The sequence below is a fragment of the Gossypium hirsutum genome, chromosome A13 (genome assembly GCF_007990345.1).
Source record: "Gossypium hirsutum isolate 1008001.06 chromosome A13, Gossypium_hirsutum_v2.1, whole genome shotgun sequence".
In the NCBI taxonomy this organism is placed as follows: domain Eukaryota; kingdom Viridiplantae; phylum Streptophyta; class Magnoliopsida; order Malvales; family Malvaceae; genus Gossypium; species Gossypium hirsutum.
Window position 1 is genome coordinate 16,557,044 of NC_053436.1, and position 14,666 is coordinate 16,571,709.

Genomic DNA, 14,666 nt, shown 5'->3' on the forward strand with positions numbered 1-14,666 from the left:
CAAAAATGTGCCAGCTGGCACACCGAAAGTGCACTTCTTTGGTTTCAATTCATGCTGTGAGCCCTAAAAACAACGAACACTTTTGCCAAATTCTGTACATGTTCTCTCATAGTTGTACCTTTCACCAACATATCGTCAATGTAGACTTCAATACTGCATCTCATATGTTCTCTAAAATTCTATTCATAAGCCGTTGATAGGTGGCACCTACATTCTTTAAGTTGAAAGGAATAACTTGATAACAAAACAACCCCTCCTTAGTGATAAAAGTTGATTTATCTTAGTCATTTGGGGCCACAGAGATCTGATTGTAACCAAAAAATGCATCTACGAAGCTCATGAACTTGTGACATAAAGATGCATCAACTAAGCGATCAATCGATGGTAAATGGAAGTTGTCCTTGGGGCACGCCTTATTGAGGTTGGTAAAATTGATACACATCCTCAACTATCCATTGGGTTTCTTTTACCATGACAAAATTTGAAATCCAGTTTGGATTCTCAACCTCTTTGATGAACCCTACTGATAACAATTTGGCTACCTCCTGTCTTACTACCTCTACTACCTGGGGTGCAGACCTTCATTCTTTTTTTTTTGCTTAATAGGTTTTATCGAATGGAGGACATTCATTTTATGGAGAATTACTTGTGGATCTACCCTAGGCATATCTAGCACAGACTACACAAAAGCATCGAAGTTCGCCCTTAGCTCTATGTCCGCTTCCACTTCAAGTTTTTTTCTTCTCTTATTATCTCTTGCATCCAGGCTATCCAAATCCAAGACTTGACCATTTAACACTGCTTGCTATGAACTCCGTTCCCCCTTCATGTGCTCTCACATATGCTTTATAGACAACATATGACACTTCCTGACAGTTCGCTGATTGGACTGCTTAAACCCTATTCCTGTTCTCGTAGGAAACTTAATTTTCATACAGAAGGTAGCAATCGTCATTTTGTCCATTCTCATTATTTGTAGACCGAAGATGGCGTTGTATGCCATTGGATGATCCATTACAAAAAACTACACATATTTAGTTGTTATGTGCTCGTCGTCGCCCAACGTTGCAAGAAGAGTGATACAGCCCTTAACTTCAATAGGATGGTTTGTGAAGCCATACAACGAACTAGCTTTGGACAAAGCCTGCTATTCTAATCCCATATTTTGATAAGCTTCCTAGGTCAAAACCTCATCTGGACTTCTATTTTCCACGAGTATTCTCTTGACCTTAAAGCCCACAATTTTTGTAGAAACAACCATTGGATCATTTCCTTCTTCATCACACACTAATTCTTTATCCTCGTTACTAAATTCAATGCTCTACTTCCCTTGTTGACACATTCTTTTGGGTATATTAACAGACATTACACTCCTTAAGTGAGCCTTCCTTTACGCACTGGAGGTCACCATATCCTCATACCTATAATTACATGTATAATACCTTTCAACTTTTTCTTGCCCTTTTCCTCAGTATGTGAAGTTTGGCCTTGCTGAGTGGTACTTCTAACCACAAATTCAGTGAACTCATGATTTCTTATTGCTTCTTCAGAAGGATCTTTTAAAAGAGAAACAATTTTCAATTTTGTGCCCCTCATTGTTGTGAAAAGCACACCTGTCCCTTAACTCTGACTGTCTTTCACTGTGTGTCATAAGGGAAGGAGTAGGCAAAATACCTAGGCTTTTCACCTAATTCAGAATATAAGTACGAGTAACAGTCAGGGGAGTATAAGTTTCAATCTTACCCTGGGGGATATACCTCCTTATGCGCTCTAGTTGGGCTATTTAAGATGCTTTAGGTGACTCATTTTATGGTTGTGCTCTATATTATCTTTCATTCTACATATGAAAAGATTGATGAGGTGGCCCCTGTCTGTTGCAAGCCTCGTCTCTACTTTTGAACAACCTATCATCCCTCTAGAACGTGCCACATACTACTCTTTTTATCTCTTCTGCCTCTGCGAACTTGTGGGCCTTTTCCTAAAAATCTGCCAAACTTTAGGGCCTATTGTTGGGGAATGAATATTATAGATGCTCGTTCTATACTCCCAGAATAAAAGCATCAATAGCCCATTGATCCTAAAGGTTCTTTGTGTTCAGTATTTCCGTATTTAAACATTTCATAGTCTTGTTGAGACTTTTCTTCCTCTGTTTCACAAATATCAAACCCATGAGAGTACTCATAACTGTTCTATGTACTCTGGACCATCCCAAAAACATTTCACCCAACTGAGAAAAACCTCAAATAGAAACTTGGGGAGAGACAAATACCAATCCTTGGCTCTCCCCTGAGCGTTGTAGAGAAAGCTTTACACTTCGAAGGATCTGAAGATCCCAACACATTCATGTAGTCATTCTGGCAGTTTGTCCGCTAATTTTTTTACTAGCAATTTAACAGCAAACTATTGGCAGTGTCACATCCCAAAAATCGGGTTAGTAGAAATTGGGGTAATGAACTGAGAGTGGTCACGCCCAAATTTTTTTAGATGATCTTTTACTCATTTGTTAATAAATAAGTATCAAGTTTAGTGATTGAGTAGTGGTGGAGTTGTCCTTAATGAGTAGTGTTCGAATCCCTCCCCTCGCATTATTCTCTACACGGTGTAATTTTGCTTTAAACCTTAGTAAATGTCACACAATGTTTTTCAAATAATTTTGGTAGGAGTGTGAGCAAGGAATTAAATGGCCTAGTGGTTAAGAGCTCAAAAAGTCCTAAGGGTCCTAGGTTTAAGTCTCCATATTCACAACCTTTCTATAATTTTTTTTTGCCAACTTTAGCATGTTAACAACCCCATTTCCATCCAACTCACTTACCATGCATGAAAAAGATTCTTTCCTTTCTTTTCAAGTTAACATGACTTATTTACTGAAGCATGATCCCTTTTTTGCTCCTTTGTCCCCTCAACATGCCTTTTTCTCCATCCTTGCCATGTGAATCGATTCATTGTACCTAGACAAGTACATTTCACCTATTGATTCATTTTCCCTAACTTTCCTTTCCTTATTGTCGTCCCTCTCCTTAGCTCCTCCAATTCTCTCCATTCTTTTCTTTGTTTTGGCAACACTTCCATCAACTTTGCTTTAGTCTTCCTCCTCTTTTTCACCACCCTTTGCAATCCAAACCACCATAGGACCTCCTTCTCGTTGCCGCTCATCTCATCTACTTTACTCCAACGTCGCCCCTTGCACCACCACTCACCACCGTGGCCGCCACTTTTCACAACCAATGCAAATCCCTTCATATTTCTCTACTCTTCATCTTTATTTATTGTTATTCTCTCCTCCCTTTCTCAAGTGTCGCTTCTTTTTTTTCCTCCTCCTCTATTTTTTTCTCACAGGACTACCGTTTCCGATGTGCAGTCATGCATCCATCGACTTTAGTGATCCTTCTCTTTTCTTCTTCATTTTTCGATCCCTGTCATCCTCCTTAGTAATAGAAAATCATATTTCCCTATTTTCTTTAGTTTTAATTTAATTTATTTAAATATTTTACTTTTGACTCACTTTTTCAACTAACCAATTTCTCTAGATCCAATTTTCTCTCTAACTCGATACCCCAATGACCCATCATTCCTTCTGAATCAATCAAGTTAGAGTAAGTATGGTAGTGGAATGAAAACCACTATTTCTTCCCTACTTTTCCTTTAGGCCAAATGTTCTTTAAGGGATTATAATGTATTTTCTTTTGTATATTAACACACATTATTCTACGTTATGTTGAAGGGTTGATCTATACCAACCCGCAGAGTTACTAATGTTGTAAACTAGATCGCATTTTGATTGGTTTTTATAAGAGTAAGTGCTGATTGGAGTATTATTAAATTGACTTATTCCATAAAATGTTTAAAACGACCTCCTTAATGAAAGAACACTTTTGTTGATAAATAGGTAACTTATCGATTAGATCCAAGTGTGGGTGTTCTTAGAGTGGTTTTGCTTTGGATCTAAAATCAGGTGTGGGTCTAATCTAAATAAAAATAGAGATATGTTAATTCTAGTATTTAAGTGATATGTATTTATTTAAAATTAAAACCTTGTTAAAGATCTCTATAATATGAAATATTAAGAATACAATATGTACTCAAAAAGGGATACTAAATCTGTAAAAAGGGAGACCCTCAAGTAAGTACCTCAAACTGATCATTTTATGATCATATGTGTTAATTGATGTAATTTAACGAATGTTGTGAAATTATGTGTATATTCCCATTTCTCATGATGTGCGATATGATAACATTATATGATAGGCATGATATATAAATCATGTCACCGATATTAAAATTAAGATATAATTCGTATGTTAAACATGCCCTACATTATATTATCCGATTTGCATGTCTCAACATGTCCAATATGATAAGTGATATATTGAAATGAAATACATGTTTATATATGTTCATTGTGGCCATATCACATGCATGTGGTGGGATATTGTGAGGAAGAATTGGTGGCTTTGTCCACATTGGGGTGTTTGGATGGTGAGTTCTAAGGAACTCTTTTTGGAGTGTAACGGTGATGGGTAGGATGTTTTATAAAAACTTGCATAATTGTTTTACAAAATTGCACTGCCATGATCATGTGCATCAAATTTGATTATGTTGTATGGTAAGTATGTGTTTATTGTTATTTAACTTGTTATAAGACTCACAATGGGCTTTATAGGATTCGATGGTGACATTTGGAAGAGTTCTCAGAATTCTTTTTATATTAAAGTAATTAAAGTTTATCTTAATATTTTGTTATTTTGGGATTGTAACAAGTTTAAGTATGGACAGTGGCAGGGGGCATTACTTTGGGGATTTTCATTTTGATTTGCTAGAATTTATTGTATGACATTAAGTTTTAAAAACTGCATAAATTAGTATTTGATAAGACTATACATGAAATTTGGTTTTTATTAAAACTGAAAAAATCTCTTTTCTATTTCGATAATGAAAATGAGTTTTAGACAAAAATACAATATAGTTTTTGAGGTTTAAAATTTTCTATTGATGTTTATCGAATTTACATGTAATACTGATTTTTAAAAAATTATGGTTTTAGTAGAATTTTTCATTGCGATTCTTATAAAAATATGTCAATATTATAGTTTTCCACTGCAATTCTGAGAAACAAGTTTTTAATAAAATTAGACTTAGTTTTCAAATTACTAATGTTTACAAATGAGATTTCTTAAGACATTAGATTTCTGAAGTTGACATATTTTTCCTAAATAATAACGATTAACCAAGTTCTTTAATTTTGAATAAATGAACATGAAACACCTCCTAACCCTTATCCGTTCCCGGAACAGGGTTGCGGGGCATTACTAGTCAATACAATTTAATTACGGGCATTAATTAATATAATTGTTTACACTTATACTAAATTTAGTGTATTATCCCTTTAATGGGCCCTTGAAGTCCAATATGAACAATAGAATCAATTCGGGAGTAATTTAAAATCACTACGATTTTTTCTCAAAATTTCAAAATTTTCCTATTGAACAATACCCACACGCCTGAGTGCCAGGCCGTGTGGACTCAAAATGAGTCTTACAATTCAATTTTACCAACCTTGCAAATTATAAACCACAAACAACATAATTTCTAATCTTTTAACTTACTCAAATTACGATCAAACACATCCAAAACATATTAAATTGACCATCTTAAGTGTCTAACCAATGTACATTCATTGGTACCACAATTTTTATCAACAAAATCTAGCGATAATTTACTAATCAAACCTATTTATAATTATTCCCAAATTTGCATCTTTATACCAAACTTAATTAAGCTATGTACTCAACCATTATCAATTATAATAACATTTACAATAACTTTCCAAAATGACCGCTTTTGACATCCTAGGTACATGCTATTACTAATAATTAACATAATTCTCCACTTACAATTTGGGACTGGCCTGGGATGCTGATTCAATGATCTGACTTTAACTTATCCTGTGCACGGAAATAAACCGCACGCTGAGTATAAACTCAGTGGTATTTCTATAATCCGAACACTTAACAATATGAAAATATAACAATCATTTAAAATTCATGTAATAATCACAATTAAATAATTATTCAATGTATAGATAAATTCTTTATACTAATTCAATTCTTATCATCTAGTAACCCAAATAGCTTTTCACAATAATTTCACAAATCATTTAATCATTAACATTCTTCATTCATATATCTCACTTATACTTCAGTTCACTAATCAATATCAGTAAATAATATTCAATTATCACTTTCCATTTAGTAATCTGTTTTAATCCATGCTCAATATCAATCAATATTTTTCAGTATCAATCAATTTATCAGTTTCATTTAGTAACATTCAATTATTCAGTACCAATTATTTATTCAGTAATAATCATTTGCTCAGTAGCAATCAGTTATTCAGTAACGATCATTTATTCAGTAACAGTCAGTCATTCAGTACTTTTATTTACCCCTATTAACATGACTCGGACACTGGCGGATACATGGATCCAACCATCACACCAGTATAGTACGACACATAGTGCCTTATCGGCCAAGCCAAAGTAAACGTAACAGTACGGTACAGAGTACTTCATCGGAGTTAATCTGAAACAGTAACAGTATGACTCTTATAGTGCCTTATCGACTTAAGGTTGAAGTATCCCTGAACGCTTCCAATCCTATGGCATGCCAACTATATCCGACTTAGCATGAATACTGTTAATAGGGTTTTCAATTCACTTTCAATTTTTTTTAACCAATACACATTTCAATTAATCACATATATTATCAAATAAAAAAATCACTTTACTTTTCAATAAAAAATATTTAAATTTCACAATAATCACATAGTCATAATTAATTTCATCACATTCCCAATCAATATATTTTTCAAATATAACATACATCCAATATTCAATTTTCATATCAACAACATATATCCATATAAATTTAATTCAATAATAATTACTAATACTTACCTTAATTACTTACAATAACGTAAAAACCAGAATATAACAGTTAATAATTAAAATTCAGATTAATTACAAATTCAATTTAAATTCAAAATCAATGCTCAAATATCATATAAATAATAATTTCACAAATACTCAATTCAATATCAAATATACTACACTTATCTTAATTTTCTTACCATAAACATTTAAATTAAAATATAACAATTAATAATTAAATTCGGATTATAGAAATACAAACCGTAATTTCTCGAATTATTCTTCATCCACCTTTTCTTTTCCTTTCTTCGTAGATGCCTTGGGTGCAATGTTAGCTATTAAAAAATTAAGATAATTTATATTATTAATACAACACTAATTTATATTGAATAATTGAATTTCTATTCAATTTCTACCTTAGTTTCAATTTGATCCTAACTAAGTTCACTTACTATTCTAACTCAATTCATACTTTATTTCTACTCAATTTTCTATCATATTCAACATAAATATCCAATGTTCATGATAAATGTATCGCCCCGAATTTTGGGCCTAGAAGTTTTGGGTTTTGAGCATGGGGGCAGTGAAGTGGTGGCACTTAAGTGATTAGTTGTGCACTTTAATGACAGAATGGGCCTGTTAGTCTGGTGGATAAGTGGAGTGTTAGTGTACCTTGATGTTCTGGGTTCAAGTCGTGGGGTACACATTTTAGAGAACTTTTTTATTTTTGATTCATTCTTTTTTAGTTAATAGTTATAAGTAATTATAATAATTAAATTTTGTTAAGAAATTAGATTATTGTGATTATTTTTAATTTTATTTATATTATGGTTATTTTTGGACGTTCTTCTCTGCTCTTCTCATTTCCCTCTTCCTTTCTTTTAGGGAATCTTTGGTTCTGACATGGGGTTTCAGGATTTTTGCTCCTCTGTCGCCATATCAGATAGTAATAAACAGGTGTGGGATTCAAAACTGATCTTCTACTTTCTGTTTTTATTTCATTTCCTACATCAATCAATTGTATCTTGATTCGTGAGTCCCTTTCCCGTCGGCTTTTTGCGTTAATCCTTCGTTTCTGAGCCTTTAGATGATAGGAATGCTGAGAAATCACTCTTTTCTGATAGGGTGAGGTTTTGGGATCGTTTCATGGTAAAAATAGTAAAATCGAAGCTGACTCAAGGTGGTTCGTGGCCTCCTTAACAACCACACGGGAGGTGCTGAGGCACACGGTCGTGTGGATTTGGGAAATTAGGGTTCTAGGCCAAATTGGGTGCCACACGGCCGTGTGGTCAATTTGGGGATTTTTTTTAGAAACCACATGGTTGTGTCTCATGGGCACATAGGCGTGTGGGTTCGAAAATTAGGGATTCTGAGTTTTGGGGTTACACGGCCTAGCCACTTGGCCATGTGACTATTTTGGGGATTTTAGGGTTCTCTCACGGGCGTGTGTTTTGGGACACATGGTCGTGTAGCTGATTTGAAGCCTAGGGATTCTACACAGGTATGTGTTATGGGATACACGACCGTGTCTGATTGCCACACGAACGTGTGACACCTTCACACGACTGTGTCTGATCTGCTTCTGAAATTAGTGGATTTAGACAGTGAGTTACATGGCCTTCTCCCATGGCTGTGCCTCTGCACCACACGAGCGTGTGCCCACGTCACACGGCTGTGTGCTACTCCTTATACGAGCATTTGGACCCCCACACTACCTGGACTGCTCCACATGACCAGAGCACACGGACATGTGTCCCTAACTCACCAAATACTACATTTACTTCAAATTAATCTAAAATACGAATTGATTTGTTCCAACCTCTCGACTAAGATTACTTAGGGTGATTATGACTCTGTTCTGACCTTGATTTATGTACTTTTTATGGTTGAAGTGCGACATGTTAGGTACCGAATCTGAGTGCACAAGTGTGCATGTTTCTGTAACTGATTAACTGATTGCAAACGATTATTTCTGAATGTCTTTCTGATATTGTGTTCTGAACTGGTGCATCAGCATTCATACATGTGTATACATTCATCTGCATGAACCTTTTTGGGTGGGATTTTGAAGAGAAGGGGATTTACGATTTGGCAGTTTAACTGTATTCTATAGTCCCAATTCCTCGAGGGTTGTGGATGATTCGATTGTACTGTGGATTTTGGCACTGCACTATATAGTAGATACGTTAGCTATGCTACGTACCTTTACCTGATCTAGCAGAACATACTGCACGTCTGTACCGTAATTCACCGCATTGCACGGTACAGCTTATACGCTAGCTTTACTGTGTAATATATGTGACTAGCAATCTATCTGCGTTCTAATAGCCTTAATTCTCAGAGGGTCGAGGGCGTCCCAATTCCCTGAGGGTCGTGGAAAATGTAGATGATCACCATTTCTAGGAAACCGGGATGACATCGTATGGATGGGTTGATTAAATCCTCATAGGGGGTATAAAGGTTGGATGGGCTTTTCGAGGTCCTAATTGGAGTGCAGGGATAGGTGGATCGATTATATCCCCACATGAGGTGTAAGGTTGGACGGAGATGGTGTGTTGGTTGGATGGGTGAGTTGTTTTATAACTCATTCAGACTCATATGCATCAGACTAAATTTGTTTAATTGAATGTTACTGTTACCGTGTGACTGCAATGTCTGGTTGATCCGGTTGACTGAACGCGTGTGTGATAGAATGTATTTGACTGTTCTCTTGAAAGGCACATGTGCCTGACAGTAATCTGTGTATTTGACTGTTACTGTACAAAGTTAGGCTAAAGCCCCAAATTGAGACTGATACCGACTCTAAAAAGGACGTAAGCCCAGATAGTGACTGTTGAGAACTACTGTTACTGTGTTTGACAGTGCCATATGACTGGAAAGTTACATATGGTCTGTATTTGATTTAGTAGGTTTATAAGTATGTTCTATTTTCAAACTACTTCTAGTTTCTGGTTTTTCTCACTATTGAATATCTGTTTGATCTCACACTGAGCTCGAGTAGCTCACCCCCTATTCTATTTCTCCTTTTAGGTACAATTCTGGATTCTGGACACTAGACTCAGAATGCGGAGGTCTCGCACAGTCTTGGTGGATAAACTATGGTTTTTATTTTAATTTCAATTTTATTCATTATTCGGTTAAAGTTTAAACTATAAGGATTTATAGTACTGTGGTACAATTTTGAGTTGTGTTTATATTCATATAATTTGAGCTGGTTTTACATTGAACTTTATTTTAAGATTTGTACTGATTTGTTAATAAACGTTTTAAATGATTTGGATTGATAAGATAAACTATTTTGCAAATTTTTCTTTCCTACGATCACTTCGATGATCAATGTAGCATTCCAAATTCGATCTAGACCTCTAGGCCGGGTTGAGGGTGTTACATTTAGTGGTATCAGAGCCAGGTTTACAAAAACTCGGCCTGTGTTTTCTACGTAAACATGTGCAGAAATGATTGATTTTGAAAAAAATTTGAAAAGTGGTACCACAGAAGGTTGAAATGGTTTGTGTTTTCAAATTAGTTTACAAAAATGAACTGTCTGATACTCCGATACTGGTTTAAGTAAAAAAAAATTCAAAACTGTGTTACTTGAAAATTTAGGTTTTGAATTGATTCTGTGTTTATCTTTTGGAAGTGTAGATTTTTACTGATATGTATCCTAAGGGTAAGCAGGATCGTAAGGAGTCTTCTGCTTCTCTGGAACGTGAGATTATCTAGGAGATAGAAGTTGTTGTGAGTTCACCGATTTTGGGTAGCAACAACCCAAAGGTTGGTATTGAGGCACTGACTTGGTTAGTGAGGGATGTGCTAGAGGAAGTGTTTGAAGCTAGGATAAAGGAGAATAGTGAAGCGCTTCAGGCTAGATACGTGGACTGTGGGAAAAAGAAGAATCGTAATTCTTTGAGGTTAGAGCCTCGTCTTGTGAAGTGCGTTAGGACGCATGTGACTGGTAGTAAAGGTAGTGCTGGTGGTGGCACAAGCATACTGTCATGTGAGCACTGTAAGAGGCGCCATGCGGGTGATTGTTAGAGAAAGTCAAGTGCGTGTTTCAGATATGGGTCTAAGGAGAATCGAGTTCAAAATTGTCCTCGTCGCTTCTGAGTCAGGTATGGTTGGAGATGTTGGATGTGTTGATTTGAGTATAAAAATTGTATGTGTGTGATATTTGTCTGCTTCAGTAGTTCTGTGTTATGGGTTGTTTGAGAGGTCCCAATTTCAAACTTAGCATGGTAGTGTTTTGGATTAGAGTGCGCAGTGGGAGCATAGTGTTGTAGACTGTGTTACGCATAGTTGGAAATTTTGAGAATGAAATTTCTTTAAGGATGGGTGAGTTTTTGTTATCGGAGGTTGTATTTCTTGGTCATGTAGTATCAACATATGGGATTAGAGTAGATCCAAAAAAGATTGAAGCCATACTTCAGTAGAAAGTTCCCAAAAATATGTTAGAGGTACGTAGTTTTCTTGGGTTGGCCGGATATTGTTGAAGGTTTGTGAATGGATTTTCAAAGATAGCTTTACCGATGACAAAACTGCTACAAAAGAGTGTTTCGTTTGTTTGGAGTGAACAATGTCATAAAAGTTTTGAAACGTTGAAGCAAATGTTAAAAGAAGCACTAGTATTGACTTTACCGGAGTCGGGAAAAGATTTCGTTGTGTAAAGTGATGCTTCTTTAAGGATGCATTTGTTTGGAAGTAAAACATTTTCTGGAAAAGCTTTTCAGCCTTTTCCTGTGTTTGTTTGGCTGAAAATGTTTTCTTAATGGAAAATCTTTTACAAAACACGATAAATGATATGAGTATTTTAGGGAAAATGTCTTACAGATTTTTAATCGGTAAGACATTTTCCAAAAAATCTTCCTCCCCTCTCACTATATTCATCTTCTTCCCCTCTCACCATATTCTTTCTTTTTCTTCCGTTTTTATCTTCCTTCTCCTTCTTCATCCAATTCCCTTCTTCATCTGTTCTGTAAGTTTTTTATGCTTTTTATTTTCTGTATTACAGGCATGTGTTGATTGCAAAAAGTACGAAAGTCTTTTGGCTCTATTTCATGCTCGATTTGCCTCAAAATGGTCACTGATAATGGTGATTGGTTGTGGGCTAAGCTTTAATGTGGGCATCAATTTCATTTGATACATTGGCCTAAGAGCTCTGGTTTTGGTGATGCAACTGATTCGCTTTTGAAGTCTGGGAGTGAGCATAGGCAGTTTTAAAATCGCCTCAAGAAGGTATGGAAGGCCTAGTCGATTCTGGTTTAGTTCGAGCTATCGGTGTTAGAAATTTCGATGTTCATCAGATCAAAAAATTACTTAAATTCGTAAAAGTTGTACCGGCTGCTAATAAGGTATGATAGATTTTCACACATTTTTTAACTTTACATTTGTTACAGTCTTCAATCTTTTTGTAGATTTGTTGAGAACTTTACCGTGAAATTAAAGGAATGCTTACATATTTTTCCATATGTTGATTGATGTGTAGTCATTGGAATAATTGTTGGTGACTCAAATGTGGAATTTGCTAGCATGAATCTATGAACTTTTGCTTGCATTCATTTAATTTGAGATGATTTCTTAGTTCTCTTTTTGATCCAAATCTATTTGCCTGGCTAAGAAAACAGAGTTGGTGAGCTCCAGTCCTTTCTACAATGTTCGAATATGAGTCCGCAACATTTGAGGCAAACTTTACTAGTTGATGGACTTAGAATATTTGTTTATGTTGTAGTTGATGCACTTCATTTTATTTGTCACTTCGATTTTGTAATACTTTTCCAGATATTGACCTTTATTATTCTCATTGATTACTTTCTGTTTTCTGAATCCCATATCTGGCGAAATTCATTGAGTTATACAACTATTCATATTTTTTATAAGTGCAGTTGCATCCTTTTTGGAGGCAAGATGTGCTGGTGAAGTTTTGCCAAATGAAGTGTATCCATGTATCGGCTCATACACCTTTGAGAGTACCTACTTCAAGTCCTAGAGTGTCCGATAGTGGATCGGGTGGGGAAGATGAACCGGAACTCCTCGGATTTCATTTCGGAGGTCTAGATCAGTACATGGACCGATGTTGAAATTATCAGTTGTTAGAGAGATAGCAGATAGGCACAAAAAGACACCTGAGTAGGTATACCTTTTATTAACAATATCATCTCTAGTTTTACTTTATTTATCATTCTACCTTCCATTTTTTGTGTTTCTTCGGACCTAAAGTAGGCTAATGAATGACTTCAAATTTGTTGACCTTATGTTGACCTCATTCATTAATGTAAAATATCAACCTATTGATCCTGGTATCTGACAAATTATTTTATCCCTTACTTTGTTGTCGGATTTATGGGATCATTTTTGAATGTCAAAATGATCAAAAATGATATAAGGTGGAAGGTACAATAATAAACACAATTGAACTATTTTAGATTATTACCGGTGTCTGAAGTGCATGAGTATATAATGAATGCTTACGAATACAAAATTTAGATGCATCTGGCTTAGGGTCTACTTGAACATAGAGCTATTCACTGACCTGACACAAGAGCTTGGTTAGAGCTTGTGTTTATCATCTATCAAAACTAAGTCTATACTTTTAGCAAAAACAAAACTGAGAAGAGTTGGGAATATCAGTATCTTTTGTGGGAGAAAACAAAAATCCATATTATAGGATTCACTTATATGCATCAATTTGTCAGACTTTATGAAACAATTTAAGACTAGTCGCCATTTCACAACAAAAGTAAAGAGGGAGGGCCTTCCTTACCCAACTCTTCCCCGTATGCTTATGGTTAAATTTGTTGAATCTCTAGGTCAGTCTTGTATGCCCAACTGCTTTCTAGTAGCCGAATTTAGATCTTTCAAATGTTATAACCTTGCATTGAGCAAAGTGGACAAAAAACTCACAGAACTAACACAAAGCTTGAGCATTGGAGAAAAAGAGTTGCATTCAACTCCGTCCCAACAAAATAACACCATATAATAAGGGAAGGCTACAACTGATTAAAGTTATTTGTGCAAGGAATAGTCTTATGCTTTTATGAGTATATATCTTTGTATTATCATGATTGGGCTGTAATAGGTGTGTTTGGAAATGTGATGAGATGTGCAGCAGGATTGGCCTAAGGATTTTTTCTTTTAACATCAGCATGATAGTTGGTATGGTATATCTTATGTATTTAAAGCTTCATATGTATAGTGCATGGTTTTCTTATCAAATAACTTACAACTACAAGAATCCAAATTTGTGGGTTATTTAGCATGTCTGTCATTTTCGGAGCATTTAGGATCATGATCATTTATGGTAGAGCAAATATTGATCATAACAGCCATTTTTATTAGAACTATGTTACTTGGACTCTAAGTCCAATGTGGATATGTCAATTTTTCTTAGTTTTTCCATGTATTTGAAAGATTTTTGGAGGGTTGTATCTCCGTATCCATGTCTGAATATGTTCCGGACATGTCCGTCCGCTTTGCTTGTTTGCAGGTAATTCTACGGTAGGGGTTTCAAAGAGGAACTAGTGTTCTATCATGTAGCCTAAAACCCGACAGGATAAAGCAAAACATTGACATATTTAACTGGTCTCTGTCAGATGATGAGTGGAACCGCTTGAATCGGATTGAACCACAAGTATGTTTATATGGAGATGGTCTTTTGAACAATCTCTCCGAACGAGGCTTAATGTTTGGTAGTGGTCCTCTTCAAGCTGTTCGAGACATGGAAGATGACGCTGAATTCAATACCTAA

The 14,666-nt window shown here is 35.5% G+C and overlaps 1 pseudogene; it reads left to right on the top strand.

Annotated features, from left to right (window-relative positions):
• The first annotated feature begins 10,985 nt into the window (after positions 1-10,985).
• On the top strand, positions 10,986-14,666 carry LOC107930763 (aldo-keto reductase family 4 member C10-like; annotated as a pseudogene).